The sequence below is a fragment of the Gossypium hirsutum genome, chromosome A12, assembly GCF_007990345.1.
Source record: "Gossypium hirsutum isolate 1008001.06 chromosome A12, Gossypium_hirsutum_v2.1, whole genome shotgun sequence".
Classification (NCBI taxonomy): Eukaryota; Viridiplantae; Streptophyta; class Magnoliopsida; order Malvales; family Malvaceae; genus Gossypium; species Gossypium hirsutum.
In genome coordinates, this window is record NC_053435.1 from 76,611,249 (window position 1) to 76,630,470 (window position 19,222).

At 35.2% G+C, this 19,222-nt stretch overlaps 1 pseudogene; it reads right to left on the minus strand.

The window, feature by feature from the left end:
* Window positions 1-989: 989 nt before the first annotated feature.
* Window positions 990-4,271, minus strand: LOC121211400 (vesicle-associated protein 1-2-like; annotated as a pseudogene).
* Between the last annotated feature and the right edge of the window lie 14,951 nt (window positions 4,272-19,222).

Here is a 19,222-nt window from a genome sequence, read left to right on the forward strand (position 1 = left end):
TAAAATAAAAGTACATTTAAATATTATAGAGCATGGGATGGAATAATTCATGGGTCCTTAATTAAACCCAACAATGTGGACCGAATGATAGTTGCTGGCTACCATCAAAATTAAATATTCTTTTGGGCCCTAATTGAGGGTCCATTAAATACATGAATTGGACTTGTTATATTATTTTATTGTATATGACATGTTTGACTAAATTGACATCACGAGTTAATCCAACACAAGAGCGTAGAAAGAGACAGGCGGTGGCTTTGGCCTCCTAAAATTGATGAAATTACTATGTAATTCCTTTAAATTTTTCTTTTTTGAAGAATACAAGGGGTGTTCTTGCCGTCCCAAAAATAATAAAATTACTCCATAACCCCTTTAATTATTTTAAGAATACAAGTTAGTATAATGATAAATTTACCCTTTAATCATGATTCATATTTAACCCCTTCAAAGTAATTTTTTTTAGCACAAAATCAATTGAAAAATGACTAAACCTTCTTTTCATTTTCAAAATAAATATTTTGTGTATTTTTGCCTTTTTATATACTATATAAAATCCATAAAAAAAATCCATAACCTTTGTTGAGATCTGAACGTAAACCATCATAATTTCTAAAAACCTCGATATTATCAATTCAACAATCAACAAATATTGAATAATGTAGTAAGTAATGTTGCATACTTAAGAAAAAAACCCAAATTTAATCCCTAAAAACTACATTATTCAAAAGGAGTGTTATTTTATATAAAATATATATTATATAAAAAACCAAAAATACAAAAATAACCTTATTATACCTTTTTTTTTTTTTGGTGATACCTTATTATACTATTTTGGCCTTAGTCCCTTGATTAAATAAGGGTAACAACAATTTCAACCCCCCGCCAATTAATTATTTATTCAATTAAGCCTTTTTACGCCCTTAAATACGGAAATTTTGTATTTTTACCCTCCAAAAAATTAATAATTCAATTTATAACCTAAGCCATAATTTCACCAAAAGCTCAAGAATTGTTCATAAAAGAAGTAGACCACAATTAAGCAATCCAGTAATTTCCCACTGGAAAACTATCAAACTATCAATACAATGAAGAATAGTTGCTTTACGCATCACACATTGGACATGCCTTTTTTTTCCTAGCATCCATAGTAAGTAACATTCAACAAAAGCTACAAATCATCAGTCAAAATATTTGTCTTTCTCCAGTTCTCTACATTTTTTTCAAGCATGAGCGTCGGCATCGAAGAATAGAATAGTAGTAGTAGTACCTTGGTGCCGCAGTCATGTTCGTTTCAAGAGGTACCCCAGAATGATGCCGACTATACCAACAAGAATTATGTATAAAAACTTCATACCACTGTAACCTCTCTTAGCTTCGCGTCTCAAGAGTTCCTGCAAATTTAAGTTTTGATGTAAGGTCGGGATAAGCTCATATTGAGGTCAGAACAATACAGGACCCTTTGCAGAAAATGACCATGATTGAATGATATTATCAACTGATATAGCTTAACATATTAGCATTTGGTGTTCTTAAATCTTTATGTTATGAGTTGAGGATCCAATGATTAAACTTACCAGTTCTTGCTGGAGCTTGTTATTTTCCAGAAGGGTGGCGTTTTTCTCCTCATTTAGCTTGGAAATGAGAGCCCTTTTCTGCAATTAAAAGTATCTTTCAGAATGATAATTTTTTGGGGGGGCTGGGGTTAAATTGCAAATTCTAAACATAGCTTCAGTGATAGAGAAAAAGGAACATATCTTTCAAGTTTTTTTTTTTTTTCACGGATGATAATTCTTTTTAACATGTTTCGGTTCGATTATTCATATAAAAATAATGCAAAAGAGCCTTTAACGTGAGTAATAATAAAAAAATTGGGGAAACTATACTAATAGTCACTCAACTATTAGTATTTTTTTTTTGGGTTACCCAACTATATAAAATGTTATGATCACCCAAGTATTAGTAAATTTCTTCTTTGATCACCCAACTATTCAATTTTGTCTTTTTTAATCACTAACAAGCTAACGAGGGCAAGTTGTTTGCCTACATGACATTAGTGTCCATCTTAAATGAAACAAGCTTCTATAGGTTTTCAGAGCAGGTTGTTTGCCTACATGAGTGTACCCTAATATAGGAGTCTAGTACCCCTGACATTGTACCACCTTGTGGTTAAATCATGCAAGGATGTAATAGAAGTCGGAATAACCTTTTAGATGAGAAATTTTAGTGACTACAGGATTGTCCGGCATGGTGGGACACTTCTATTCATACGAAAAGAAAGGAGACAACGTTCGTTCCTATCCTTGTTGACAGCGTTCATATTTTTATGCTCCTAGATAGTCCTAAGAACCGGTCTAAACACACGTCTCAAGAAAATGGAATGAGAAAAGGTCTGGGTAATATCACTATCTAAGTGATATTCATGTTCATCCTTGCTATAGGGAAGCTAATACGTGAAGATAATTCACTTGTTAATACGGAACCACCCACTACATATAAGTTTATAACAACGACGAAAGTGTCATTATGGATTAACAGGGTATGTTAAAATTGCTCTCTTTAAACCACTATGTAAGGTCAGCAAACACAAGCCCAATACGAAGTAATTTTCATTAGAAGCGACTAAACAACACCTAATCTATCTCCAAAGAAGATATGGCCAACCGAATAGACTACAACTTACAACTGCCACTCGAAATCAGTAAGCTTAAAACATGATTCGATGTCAGACATAGAGACAAGGAATACTCACAGATGCCAAATCTGCACTGTTGTAGCTACCATTGTCTGAAACGGAAGCCCAAGGTGAAGAGCCTTCTTTGGATCCTTCTTTAACAGGTGAAGGAGGTCGAGGAGGTGCTATGTAAGCAACCCTCAATTTACATTCCTCAACATGATGTCCGGATTCCTTATTAAACTAGACCGAAAAGCAAACAGTTAGAAAAAAAAAAAACCCAAACTTAAAATCAAATCTGGTAGAGTATGATAAAATACCATCTCTGGTGTTATATCCTTTGTTGTAGCTCCGGGACTAGTGACCACACGTTGAAGTAAAAACTTATAGTGACCACACTTTGAAGTAAAAACTTATCTTTGCATTGCATATCAAGAGGTGCTTCTTTTTGAGCTTGCATCGCAACTGGTTCCATAAATTAACCAATTAAACTATGATTTCAAGATTTGAAGATGATACATGATTAACAACAAGTAATTATAGATACGTTCAAGTTTTGTGAGAGGGAGACCTGTAACGTTGCATGTAGACCAAGGCAGACCAACTCCATTGTTAGGCTTTACACAGTACTTCCTTGGGTTTTTCGTTTTGACCTGGAAAACAACATACATGAAAAAGCTTTGTTACCATAAATCGCTAGCTCCATAGAGATTTTCGGTAAAAGATTCATGGAGACCCTTGTACTTGGAGTCAGATTACATTTTGCTCCCTTCACTCAAAAAATGAGCAAATTAGTCATTGTAGGTTAGATGAAAGAGTAAATTATTCCTATTAAAAGTTTCATCCATTTCTACTATTAAAAACCAGTCCGTGTACATAACCATGTGGTAGATGTGGCATGGTTATTCCCTCAATCATGTTAGTGTTTTTAACAATAGAAATGGATAAAATTTTGAATAGAAAGACCAGTTTACTCTTTATATAATGTAAAAGAACTAATTTGCCCATTTTCCAAGTAAAGAAAGTAAAATTCAATATGACTCATAGTACAAGATACTCTATAATACATTTACTAGCAATTTTCGAATTGGTACGCATGTTTCAAAACAATTAACACTACCAATCCTACTTTATTATAAAATTATTGAGTAAAACAAATAATTCACAAACTTCAGAATATATAGAATTATGTATTTACATAAACACAAAAACAATACATATTTGATAAAAAATTAAGTCTAATAAATCGATTATACAAACCAGATAATCTTATATTACAGCAAAATCCCATATTAATTTACTCACATGAGATTTAAGAAATAGCTTAATTTTACCTTAAAAGCCACATAATTGTTGGTCTTGTTGGACAGATTTAAAGAACATGAAATCTGCTTTCTCAATTCAACCAAATTCAAGACAAAAAAATTTGTTAAAATTTTCGAAAAAAAGAAGTGGAAACGATGAAGATATGGATCTGTAAAGCAACAAAAAAAAAGTTAAATTTTTTTTAAAAAAAGTTTATTTTTTAAAGCTTGGAAAGATGCTTACAGGGAAATTGAAGCTCTTGAGGATCGATGCTAAGAAGTTCGCCGGTGGTCATCTTAGTGAGAGGGTCGCCGGAGATATGAACTATTGGTGGCGGATTCCGGCGGAGAGGCGGTGGAGGGTTTGGGTCTCCGGCGTGAGAGGAAATAAAAGAAAAAAAATTATTAGAGGTGGAGATTAAGACAACGGTGAGCGGTCTTCGAGAGAGAGCTGAAAAGAAAGAACCGTGGGACAGTGACGTTTGTCTTGTTTGGGGGTTGACTGTGGTTGTGTCCGGTTTTATTTATTACAGTTCCATGCGGTTCCATTTAGGGTTATAATTGTCTTTCTGTCTAAGTACTATTTAAGAATATTTCAAATAGGGTTATGTAATTATTGGACATTTAACTTCTCAACCATGTTGATTTTGGTGATCGTAACTTTGGATAATCTCCGAGGTCAGTAAATTATTACTACATTTATGTTTTGGTCATTCATTTTTAAAAAATTATAAAATTGTCAATAAATTATTTGAAAATTTTTATTTAAGTAAATGAGTTATTAAAATTATTGTTCTATTTCTTTCTTTATTTGCATTGTTTGCATGAATCGAAAACTCTTATTTCCCTTCTCTTTTACCATTCATTTTTTTGGCATAATTACAAAAAAAAGCCCTCAACCTTTGGGGGCTTTTGGATATATGCCCCTAACCATTTTTTTTATTTCGGCCCTCAACGTAACAGAGTTTTTAGACATCAACCCTATTGAAACGGTAATCATCAGTTGATTGTTAGTCAACAATCGGTCAAAAGAATTAGTCTATGTGGCGTTCCAGTTGACTGATGATGTGGCAAACATTTAAATAATAATGCTGACGTGACAAAAAAATTAAACAAATTTAATAAACATAAAACAAAAAAATCCTAAATCCTTCAAATCATCTCAAACCCCCAAATTCAAAACTTTTTTCTCAAATTCTAAAATCCTTAACTCGTCAAATTCCCCAAATCGTGAAATCCCCAAATCCATAACATTCGAAATCTTCATTGAATTCCTAAAATCTTGAAATCCCTAAATATTAAAATCTTCAAATTTTGAAATCCCTAAATCATTAGTATTCCAAAATATTCTTAAAATCCATAAAACTTTTACAAACCAAATCATTGAATCCCTAAAACTTTTAGGAACAAAAAAGCTTCAACAATCATGAGCAGTTTCCGTAACCCAAAATCGAAATGTAGATGCTTTCTTATTTGGTTTGTTGGGAAAATAAATTCCATTTTTGGTTTGGTTTGTTGGTTATTTGTGATTTATTATTGCAATTTCAGTGCCACAATATAGGGCTTGTTTTGTCGATTTGTGATGCGACAATGGTCCCGATGTTATTGATAAAGCTGTTATTAAAATTGTTTATGGTTATTTGTGATTTATTATTGCAATTTCAGTGCCACAATGTAGGGTTTGTTTTATCAATTTGTGATGCGACAGTGGTCTCGATGTTGTTGATTTCTGTTACCGAAGCAAAAATATGTTAAATTTGTAAACATGTGTTACTGTTTTGTATTGTATTCAAAGAAATGGTCCCAATGTAGATAGTGAATTTCGCTTTTTTTTAATGTTTTTTACTTAGAAAATTATTTGTTTATATTTTGCAGATGTCATCAGATGAGGAATATTATATTATTTTGCACGTGGGTGGGTACTTTGTAAATGACCCATATGTTAGACATGTAGGTGGGGAAGTGATTAGGCTTAAAGAGGATCCAGACACAATATCTTATTTTGAATTATGTAAAATAGTAAAAATTGGGTTAGGGTATAACACTGTCATGTTAATATATTTTCATGAGCTTGGTACATATATTTTCATGAGCTTGGTACAGTAGGGTTACAAAATAATCTAAGGGTGATTTATGATGACACTTCCACCATAGCTATGTTAGACTTTTAGGTCAAGTTTAAGGAGATTAACCTATATGTTGAACACGAGGTTGATAACCCTATAATTGCAGGCAAAATTTTTCTGTTGACTACTGGGAAGGGTGATGTTGAAGGGCTAGAAGTTAATGGGAAGGGTGATGATGAAGGGTTAGAATCTGATGATGAAGGTGATCTGGAAAGGGTAGAATTTGTGGGGGAGGGTGATGTAGGAGGGGTACAAGTTGATGGGAAGGGTGTGTCTGTTACTGGTATTGAGGTAGATGAGTATGGTGGTGTGGAAAGTGGTGGACAGATTAGTTTAGGGTCTATTGTTGGAGAGGATAATGATAGTGAAGTTGCTACTGATGAATATGCTGGTGATTTTGTAAACATCAGATGGAGTGGATAATGTTGTTGCTGAAAGTAATGGAGAAGAGGAAGATGGGAATGAGACTGAGGTATGTGACTCAGATGAACATGGAAGCTTGATTGGGTCTGATGAAGATGAAGAACATGAAGATGGTGAGAGAAGGAGGAGCAAGTTTCCCTTATACAATGATAAGTTAAAATTTAGTTTGGGAATGTTGTTTAAGGATGACAAACGATTTAAGAGTGCAATTCGAAAGTACTTTAAAGAATGTAGAAGACAATTGAAGTTTATTAAGAATGAACCGAAAAGGGTTGTTGTGAGGTGCATTACTTCCCCTAACAGTCAATAGAGAATTAAGGCTAGCTACAGTCTTTTTGTGAAATGCTTGCAAATAAAGAAGTTTCAGGATGAGCACCATTGTTCAGTTAGTTTTAAGAACAAAATGGTGCCTGTCGCTATGATTGCCCAACATTTTGAAGTAACTATCAAGGATCACCCTAAGAAGAAGCTGAATGAAATTCAAAGAAGATTTACTTCTGAGATGCATGTAAACGTGACCATTGACTGTTGTTATATAGTGAAGAAAATAGTGAAGAAAAAATGGCTGGGAATCATAAGGAGGAATTTGGCTTGCTATGAAACTATGCTCATGAGTTTAGGTCAAAGATGCCAGTAAGCACAGTAAAAATTATTGTTCAAAGGGTGACAACAGACTCCTTTCCTTATTTTAAGAGGTATTATGTGTGCTTTGATTCACTAAAGAGAGGCTGAAAAGCAGGGTGTAGGCCACTCATTGGGTTAGATGGTTGCTTCCTAAAAGGCCCATTTAAAAGTGAATTTCTCACAACTGTTGGAAAGGACACAAATAACCAAATGTTCCCTATTGAATGAGCTGTGGTTGAAGTGGAGTGCATTGATTCAAGGGCTAGGTTTCTTAGTCTCCTATCAATTAATTTGGGCTTGGAAGATGGGTATGGGTACATTATTATTAGTGACCAACAAAAGGTTAGTGAATATGCAAATTTAAGCTTGGTATTATTTTTTTTATTTGTATTTAACTAAAATTTTCTAACAATCTGTCTGGTTCATTATTTTGAATTAAGGCCTTGATATTACAATTTCTGACATACTGCCAAGGGTGGAGCATAGGAATTGTGTGAGGCACGTGTTTGCAAATTGGTCAAGGAGGAAGTTAGGGAAATCTTATGAGTGTGATTTCTGATAGATTATGAAGTGCACGACTAAGAGGGAGTGGATGGATCTATGTTCAGCATTGAAGAAGAAAGATAAGGATGCTTACGATAATTTGATGAAAAAGTCTCTAAAGATGTGGACTAGGGCATTTTTGGGGACTATTTGTAAATCAGTTATAGTTGACAACAATTTGTGTGAAGCATTCAATTCAAGCATTGTTGATGCTAGGTTCAAAAGCATTACCAGAATGCTTAAGGATATTAGGACCAAGATGATAACTAGGATAGTATAAAAAAGGAAGTTATGTAACGGATGGAAGAAAAATTATGGTCCATTGGTGAAAGCTAAGTTTAATTCCAACAAGAAGGATAGTGTAAAGTGGCAACTGATATAGAATAGTGAAAATAGATGTGACTTGAGGAAATGAAGTTATCAATATACAGTGGACCTAAGTCAAATGATATGTAGTTGTAGAAGTTGGAAAATTTGTGGGATTCCATGTTCCCCTGCATATGCTGCCATGTATCACTTAGGGTTTCAATAAGATGAATATTTGTATGAGTATTATCACATTGATACCTACAAGAAAGCTTACTCTTTTCCAATGCAGTCCATAAATGGGCCATATGATTGAGAAAAATTGTTATTGAGCCATTGCTACATCCTATTGAAAGAAAGATTCCTGAGAGGCCCAAAAAGAATAGGAGGATGGCCAAAGATGAACCAAAAAATTTGAAGCCTAGCCACTTGAGTAGAAAATGTCTACTTATGACATGTACTCAATGTGGCCAACATGACCATAACAAGAAGTCTTGTAAAAATTCGAAAAAGGTGTAGTGTTGTTCTTCAGTTATATATATTGAGTAAATTTTTTTATTTTATTTTATCTAACTAATGATTATGGTCCATTTTTTACAGCAAGATGTACAACCACCCAAACAAAAGGGGAAATGCTCCATTAAAAGGTCAACTACCTCAGATAAATCTAAGGGAAAGCAAACATTTTATGTGAGTTTCTTCCTTTTACTATTGATCAAATATTGTATATTATTTTAATATTAATATAAAATACTCTTGTAGTCTGGTAGAACCACAAGGAGCATGATGACAGCTTCATGCCAAGATGGTAGTGGGCAAATTCTTCAACACCTAAGTCGCGAAATAACAAACGGAAGGCTCCTCTCGACCATCTGGGAACACAAGAATCAGTTGCAGGAAACATAAATAAATTATTGTTATTTTATTTTGAATGACTTCTGTTGTTGTCTTGTGATTCACAGTAATAACTTGCTATTGAACTTGTACAATCTTACATGGAAAAAATGCAGCTTCATTATATATATTTGTTGTATTTTCTCTGGAATTGGGGATGCTATCTTTTTCTTTATGTTATATGCCAAATCATGCTATAATTCACTTCATGACTGTGTACATAACTTTCTATAAATAGCTTATACAACAAAAATCTCTTATTGCTATAGTTTTCTATCTGTGAAGTTCCTTTATCAAGCAAATCATTTTATCCAGGGTGCCATATTTATCTATTTGCATCTCATATGTTGGTTATAAGTGCCAAAACTAGCTTGGCCTACAACATTTATCTTGTATATATTTTCTATTTCACAGGACAATCTCGCGACAGCTCGTGATCCAAAAAGGACAATGTAAGGAATTCTACTGACAATATTTTGAGCGTACAAAATTCTAGTTTTGGAACAAAAGATGGTAGTTACATTTTGAGCCTACAACATTCTAGTTTTGGAATACACCAATGTTGAATGTTATTTTGTTGTATTGAAAACCAATATGTTAGATTTTTTTGTGGTTCATGTATAGCTCACTTACATTCTGGTTTTTGGCTAGTGTAGCATGAATGGTGTATAGGGAAATCATACGCTTTTGTAAAGTACATTTAGCCAAATTGCAATAGTTAAATCGTATGCTTAAATGATCAAATTTTTCCTTTCAATCTTATGTTTATTGTCACTGCATTATTTACTAAGCTAAATTAAATTAGGCATAAACAACCAATATTGGTCATTACTTCCAAGCATAATGTTAAATTAAATAAAAAAAACCAATATTGGTCAATCAACATTTGCAACTGCTAGCTACATATGGCTCTTACCACTACTGCCAAAAAAGAAACATATGGTGATGTATACAATACATAACATAGAGCAAGAAAATAATATCTTATACATTGACTTCTCTTTCTTGATAACTTTAATATTTTGTTTCATGGTCAACATTTTCTTCCTTAATGCTACTTCTCCTTCAACACCACAAATTGATCTACTAATGATGATTCACTAGACTAACTAAAATCACGACAAAGGCAAGCGTACATATCGAATAGCAGTATAGTTATGGTGAGTCAGGAATATCGTATCCATGAGGACTAAAAGTACTAGTGATTACTATCTTTTTATTATCTAGCCTATAAATTGAAAGGGTTATTTTTAATTTATCTAAACTAATTATTAAGATGCAACAGAGAATTAAGTAAGAAAATATTCGAATGAACCAATGAGAGAGACAACACCCCTAACTCGTATCCGTCGCCAAAATAGGGTTACGAGGCATTACCGATCAAAGCACAACATATAATATACATTTCTCATACATGATTCAATTTCACATGAATATCAATCTAACATACTCATATTGTCCCTTATAAGGTTCTACGAAACCTTAAAACATGCTTAAACGAGGTTCGGGACTAAATCGATAACACTCGCAAACTTTGGGAAACACATAAAATTTTCAAACATTCAAGGGTCGCACGAACTTGTGAATAGGTCGTGTGCCTCACATGGCCACCAGACACGCCCGTGTCACAGGTCTTGTGAAAACAAGGCATACATACTGACTTGTATCACACAGCCAAGGACACGCCCGTGTGCCATGGCCGTGGGAAAACTGGTGGGGTTACTGACTTGGGTTACACTGCTAGCCACACACTTATGTGCCAGCCTGTGTGCCACACACGGCCAGTAGATACGTCCGTGTGTCTAAACCGTGTCAAACCTGTAGGGTATATTGACTTAAATTCTAAGGGTACCCCAGGGGACACACAGCCACGTAGCATGACCGTGTCGTACACGGCTGAGACACACACCCGTGTCTCTACCTGTGTAGACAAAAATAGGCTATTTGCAAAGCCAATTTGCCACCCTTTCCTCATGCGCACCTAGCAACCAAAATGAAATCATTTCAATACATTAATAGGCAACCAAAAGATGCTATTTCATACACTTTTCATGCCATTTATACATCATCCTTTTCACCACTCAATTTCACAACCAAAAACAAGCCAAATCAAATTGATACTTTAACTAATATCCACATTTAGACATAACCCAAATCATCAAGCATTTACTAAACCAAAATGGCATCCAAACATCATCTAAAATTCTACCAAAGCTTACCATTTCTCAAACCATAACACATTATTGACAATTTACTAAATACTTATTCATCATCCCATTAAGATAACCATATCATGTCTACCAAAATATAAGGCATCATAAATACATCACATATCACATATTAACTCATAAAATAAGTCAAATTCAACTTAATCGACAACATCATTTACAAGCCAACTCACATGGCTAAATTCAAAGTTCAAAACATACCAAAATGACACTAGCCTATACATGCCATATACCATATATACAAAACTTCAAAAATACTAACAAGATGATCGATAGTGTGATGACGTTTCCCGATGATCCCCGAGTCCGAGCTAGCTTTGATTATCTAAAAAACAAGGAAAGAACACAAAGTAAGCTTTAAAAGCTTAGTAAGCCATATACAAATAAATTATCACATGAATCAATATCATTTCCATCCATAGGCAACCATGAATAAACATTTATAAGATCACAAACCTTTCTCATTGTACACATATTCAATATCATAATTGAATTCATCAATTTCTTCCTTTTCATTACTCGTATAAATCTCCTACGTACCTGGTCCATTTAACTCATTCACACATTCTTTCTCGACTTGACTTAGCCCGTTGAACCATTCAAAATCGTTAAGGAGACTCAAAAATCACATAAAGCTCGTACAGTGCCATATCCCAGATATAGTCTTACATGTTATCACATATCGATGCCACTGTCACGGTCAGGGTCTTACACGAAATGGAATAACGATGCCAATGTCCTAGATAAGGTCTTACACGTAATCACAATACATGCCAATGTCCCAGACATGGTCTTACATGTAATCACATCTCAGTAACCTAATGTCATGACATTTGTATCCTATACTATTCCTAAGGTTCGTACGAGACTTTCGGATGTCATAACTCTATCAATTCTTGCTCATACTTGCTAGTTCAACATTCATAATGATCTAATGACAATTAAACATGTATAAATCAATTTAAAGACATTTATTTGCATATGAATTTACCTCGTATATACAATGAACAAATCAGATCGACTACTCGACAACTTTCGATTTCCTCCGATCTAAATCCGATTTCTTTCTTTCTTGATCTATAAACTTCAAAATCAACTCATTTAATCACCAAACCATTCAATTTCATCCAAAATACCTATTTGGGTATTTTTTCACTTTAGCCCCTAAAGTTTCACATTTCTTACAATTTAGTCCTTATTTCAATAAACACAAAATTACTCTAATTCAATTCAAAACCATGTGTTCCGAATTACTATAGTACCCCTAGCAGCCCATATTTCACATTTATTTACATTTTTAACCCCATATTTTCATCTTTTCACAATTTAATCCCTAATATGCATTTTTACTCAAAATCACTTTACAAAACATAGATATCTATCACTAAGCTTTCATAATTCATCATCAATCATTCAAAAACACATGAATTTATCAATGGAATCTTTCAAAAAATTAAGCATTTTTGCAAATTAGTCCCTGGGATAGCTAGTGCTCAAAGCAACGATCACAAAAACGTAGAAATCATAAAAAAGGGATCAAAATCGTACCTTAATTTCTTGAATATACTAGGCCAAATGAAGAACCCTAGTTTTTCTTATTCTCCCTTCCAAATTAGCTATAAAGATGATAATGAAACCATAATTTGATTTTGTTTTACTTAATAATTCATTTTTAACTAATTTACAAATTTAACCTTACTTAAAACATTATTATTTCACATAAACCATGCCAGTCATACTATCAATGGTCTAATATCAACTTAATGACCTTTTATTTAATAAACCAAGGCAATTAAGAACTTTAAACAAGTAGAATGCAACTTTTTCATTTTACGCGATTTAGTTCTTTTTCTCAAATTGAGCTTTTAAACGATAAAATTAACTCATGAAATTTTCACACATATTTAATCACATGCTATAAACACATAAAATAATATTAAAATAATATTGCGATCTCATTTGTGGTTCTGAAATCACTGTTTCGATTTAGTTAAAATCGGGCTGTTACACACTTACCTTGATCTATAGAAATCCCTAAATTATATTAATATCTCTTTCGAGAGTAAAAATAACTGACTCTAGGTTGATTAATTGGAATCTTTTTCTAATTAAAACCCTATTGTCACTGCAATAGGCCAATTTTGGTGTAGGCTCGAAAAAAACCAAATAATAAAGGTCCAAATGTCCATTTAGAAACCAATTAAACCCAAAATTACAAGCCCAATCCCTAACCCAATTACATTAGTCCAATACCAAAAATCACTAAAACCCTAAGCCCAGGACCAAAAACTAGACATTTTCACAGAAACCCTAGGGTCCTCTTATGTTGCAACCAGCCTCCAACGCCGCTCGTGCCTCCACGTCAACACGCCCGTACCACCACCGCATGCCACAGCTGGCCTTTGCACCCGCAAAAAAAAAAGATAGCAACAACAACAACAATTGCAACAAAAGAAAAAAAACAAAAAAGAAAAAGAGTTGTAACCATTCGGCTATAAAGCCATTTCATTGTATTTTTCTTTGAACACACACAACATAGAGAAATCGAATAAAAAGAACAATCAAAGAATTTTTTCTCTAAAAAGGTGATCCTATTTTATTTTTCCTCTGAACTACTGTCATTCTTACATAGATATACAAAAAATACCAACTTTTACCTTTCTTTTGGCAATCGGAGAGGTTGAAACCGAGAGCTTTCCTTGATTTCTTTTGACTTTTGTAGGATTTTTGAGGGTTTTGATCTTAGATCTAAGACGAGGGGAGCAAAATGATCGGGGAAGGTTCTTTTTGTACTCTCCAGCCATCGTGGACTACGGCGCCATCGTCGACGACCGACAGCCAGCACGGTGGCCTGATGGTCAGAAATCACAAAATGGCCAGAGAGTAATTAGCCCTCCTTTCAGTTTTTTTTTAGAAAAAAGAATAAAATGAAATTTTGTAAAATTTTTTATTTATATAGAAGCTCGAAACGGCGCCGTTTGGGTCAGTGTGCATAAACCCCTAAACGACGTCATTTTGAGCTGGATTAGACCGACCTGACCCGAACCACCTAGGATCCGCGTGTTTTTGGACAAATGGGTTAGTTGCATCATCAGTCCTCCCGCTTTTGAGGCTGGTTCCAATATGGACTCGTTTCCCTTTTATTTCTTTTTTTTAATTTTGCCCCTATGATTTTATTTTTCTTCCATTTTGGCTTAATGAAACGCGACGTTTAGAGGAGGTTTGGAATATTGCGCATCTAATTCCCCTCCTTTACGCGTATTTCATTTTAGTCCTAATCTATTTATTGGTTTATTACGATTTAGACTCAAAATTTCATTTTAATTTCGATTTAATCCTTTGTTTAATTTTAACCCTTTTCATGAATTTATTTTATTTTAATATTGTCGAAACCATTTTTTTTAGAAAAAAACGAGGATCGACTTTTAAAACCAAATGGGGAGTCGCCACCTTAATGAAATATTTTATTCCATTTAAATCAATTTTAGCCTACGAAATTTGAGAAAACGGGTTCGGGAGCCGGTTACGTACGAGGAAGGATTAGCACCCTCGCTACGCCCAAAATTGGTACCGAATTGATTAAATAATGTCCTTATGTCTAAAAAAAATATTTTGAAGTACGATTTCTTTTAAAACACTTGAATGACTCAAATTAGACGTCAAGATTCGCTTGTTTCAAAGGAATGCAGTATCGTATCCAGCACGTTAGGACACGATCCTTTAAACTGTGACAGCCCTAAAGTGACCCTAGTCGGAAAGCGGTTTCGGGACCGCTAAACCGAGTCACCAAATTATTTGAATGTGATATTTATTGTCTAAAATATGTGATTATGAAGGTGTGAAAGTTTTAGGCTTCGATTTAGTAAATTGCATGTGAATTTAGTCAAAAGGACTTATGGGTGACATTTTTGAAATGTGATAGGCTAATCTACAAGGACCTAATAGTGCATGTAATCAAAAGGGAGCACTTGCATGTCAATTTTCCCCCCCTAATATGTAGTGGCCGGCCATGAGCATGGGTGGACAAGATGTTATGGCTAAAAACATGTCATAAACATGTTGGGGTAGTGCATTATGTAAGGATTAATAAAATAAAGAGCATGGGTGGACAAGATGTTATGGCTAAAAACATGTCATAAACATGTTGGGGTAGTGCATTATGTAAGGATTAATAAAATAAAGAGCATGGGCAATAAAATATTAGTGTTAGTAGGATGAGAAACAAAAAAAAAAGAAAAGAAAGGATGTGTGTGATTGTCCCCCCATTGCCGTGAGTTGAAGGAAAGAAAAACAAAAAAAAAGTGTTCATCCTTTGGTTCATCCTTGGCCAAAAATTTTAAGGAGGAAGGAAGAAGAAAGGTTGAAGAGGTTCGGCCATGCATGTAACTAGGCTAAGGTATGTTTGATGATGTTCCATGAGATGCATGCATGTTTTCGTTGTTAGCTTGAGTTCTACCTAGCCCATGGTCTAAATCTTGCTATGTGATGGAAATGACACTCGGCCATGGATGCATCATTCTTGCTTGGTGTTGATGTTGTGTTGGTGAGATATCAAGTTATTTTTGTGACCAAGTTGAGATTTGAATTTTTGGAATGAGTAAGGTTTTCGGCTATGGTAAATATAAGGGTAAATGGTGTCTTGATGCATTCGGCCATGGTAGAAAGTAGATGTGAAATGGTAGTAAGATAAAATGCAAAATGTTAGTATTTGATTACTAGTGTATAAATGCGTATTAGCCGAGTTTTGAATTTGAAACGAAACGGTATATAACCAATACAAGTAACCATACTTGTGGGAAGTATTAAGCATATAATTGGCCTCAACATATACATGCATACTCGGCCACATGAGAAGATTTGTGTTGCATGCATTCGGTAAGAGGCAAGCATATTGATGCCTTTATCTTGGTTAGGACAATCGGCTTAAAGGGAGTGTGGGTTAATATGTTGAGTTGATGCATGATTTCACATGTATGTGACTTTAATGTCTAATGTATAAATATGGGCTAAGTGCCTTGTGTTCCTCTTTTCGATGCTCAAATGATTAAATCAATTTATTTGTTTAAGTAAGCTCAAGAGCAAAGGGGATCTAAATCCGATAAAGGGAAGGAAAAAGTGGTCGAATAGCCATCGAAATCGTTCGACAACATCCGAGGTAAGTTCTTGAGTAATAGAGCTTAAATTATGATTTGATTAGATCATGTTTTAAGCAAATCAAAATCATGCTCTTTGTGTGTGGCTATTGAGCCGAAATGGCAAGAGTGATAAGTGTCCTGTGTTTGAGTTTTGCTAATGAAAATGAAATACGAATGTGTCATGATTTATTGTTAAATGTGCATGGTTATTCGAATGATGTTCGGGCTAAGTCCCGAAGGCTTTGTGCTAAGTGACCATATCCGGACTAAGATCCGAAGGCATTTGTGCGAGTTACTAATTCCGGGCTAAGCCCGAAGGCATTGGTGCGAGTTACTAAATCCGGGTTAAGTCCCGAAGGCATTTGTGTGAGTTACTATAACCGGGCTATGTCCCGAAGGCATTTGAACGAGTAGCTATATCCGGTTAAATTTCGAAGGTACGTGATTCGGGAATGAACGATCTTGCTGTAAAAATTTCAGTTAATACGCTTGTAACATCCCAGCATTGAGGTATGTTTCGTATGTGCTTTGAATTAGTTGAGCCCTTACAAATAAGTATTCGCTCAGTTGATAAATGAGCTACCGGCCTTTGGCTAAGTTGATCTTTTGTGTATGAACATAAGGGTTGGTAATGTGAAGTAAGTATGATATTGAAAATTTGTGCATATGAAATTATCCGTTTAGCTACATGAATGCTATACTTTGGTTGTGTCTAAACTCTTTGCTCAAAACTTACTAAGCATAAATTGCTTACTCCGTTTCTTTGTTTCTCTGTTTTATAGATTTTGGCTCGTCAGCTATCGGACTCGGGATTTTTGGAAGTCGAAGTCTCCCACAGGTACAATTTTGGTTGAACTTTGAAATGGCATGTATAGGACTACCCATTTTGTTGTTGGTCATTGACCCTTTGGTTTTGTGTAAATTTGGATAGCCATGCGAAAATGGCTTAAATATACTTTGATTATAACATTATAATCGTTTTGTATGTTGTCCGTCGAGAGGTATGGAAATGTCGGTAACGGTTAGCCATGGGAATGGTTATTCATGATCATTTTTGGTATATGTATGACAAACTCTAGTTGATCCATGGAGGATCATGAAATAGGTAAAGTTTACCTTAAAAACAGATGCTGGCAGCAGCAGTGATGTGGATGTGAAAAATCACTAAAAATAGTAGGAATGTAATTAAATAGTGGATAAATTATGTAAACGAACCTTGATGAATCTATTTTCATAGGAAAGTAACGAAACGATCATATGGACAGTATGTTAAGAGATATTCAGGTTCTCGTGAGACAGGGCCAGAACAGTTTCTGGATTCCCTGTTCCGACTTTGGAAATTCATCATAAATTAACAAGAGATAATTAGGAGTCATTCCATATATGTATAGATTCCTCTCTGAGTCTAGTTTCTATAGAAACAAACGAAATCAGTATTAAAGCTCTGTGCAGGGAGATATCCAAATCGTAATGCATGAAGGTCAGTGTAGTCATACCCTGTAACAGGGGAGAATTTAACTAATAAACTGTACTAATTGGCCCTACCAAAAATTCTAGAAAAAATATGTAGATGGGAATATGAGTATAGTTTCAGGGAAAAATTACGAAACTGATTTTTGAGTTGTGAAACTCAAGATATGATTTTTAAGGTGACAGTGACGCAGTTAGCCAACTGCCTGGAAATTTTTAAAATGGACTGCGATAGTAAGCGAATTTAGTCTGTGAACCCCTCGTGTCCGACTCCGGCAATGGTCTCGGGTACGGGGTGTTACAATTTTATTGGTATCAGAGCACGGTTTAGTCGATTCTAGGACTACCGTAATACGTTTGGGTGTAGCTATACTTGCCATTTTGTGATTATTTGATAGTGTGGTGATTTTGACAATTGAAAATGTGTTTATTTATAGTAATGGATCCCGATCCCGACCGAGCGGTAGCTGATGATTTTGAGAGTGTAGCGCCTGCTCCCGCGCAAGGGACAGCGCCGGCGGACTCTCAACCTAATGCTAGTAACCCGAATGATGAAGCTAGACAAGCTTTCTATAGCGTAATGAATGATTGGTTCAACCAATACATTCGAACTAATACGGCTGTTCCACAACCTCCATTCCCGACTAATGCCACCCCCGCACCTACAATACCTCCGGCAACTGACCAAATAAGGTTAAATAAGCCCCCAGTTGACAGAATCCGAAAACACAGGGCTACTGAATTTAAAGCTACGGACAGCGATGATGCCGAGCAAGCTGAATTTTGGTTGGACAACACTATCCGGGTACTCGACGAGCTATCTTGCACACGCGATGAGTGCCTAAAGTGTACTATCTCCTTGCTACGTGATTCTGCCTACTATTGGTGGAATACGTTGACTTCTGTTGTGCCTAGAGAGCAAGTAACTTGGGAGTTTTTCCAAACCGAGTTTCGAAAGAAGTATATCAGTCAGAGATTCATTGACCAAAAACGGAAGGAATTTCTTGAACTCAAACAAGGTTCCATGTCGGTTATCGACTATGAACGAAAATTTGTGAGGCTTAGCCGGTACGCACGAGAATGCATTTCCTCAGAAGCCGTGATGTGTAAACGTTTCGAGGATGGGCTGAATGATGATATAAAGCTGTATCTAGGCATTTTGGAAATCCGAGAATTTGTGGCACTTGTCGAGCGAGCTTGCAAGGTCGAGGAGCTCAGTATGGAGAAAAGAAAAGCTAAGGTGGGAGCAAAGGAGTTTCGTAAGAGGTCTTCGGGGAAGCCCTTCCCACAGTCATCGAAGAAATTTAGAGATGGCTTAGGCCGATCTAGAGACACTTCAGGCTTTTCTAGACGAGATCGCGATCGACCCCCTGTGGGTGCACGAGTCACTTCGGTCGCTAGTGTTGGAAACGATCGTCGGGACAGAGCGGAGTGCCAGTATTGTGGTAAATGGCATTCGGGGAGTTGTAGATTCCATGACCGCTCCTGTTACAAGTGC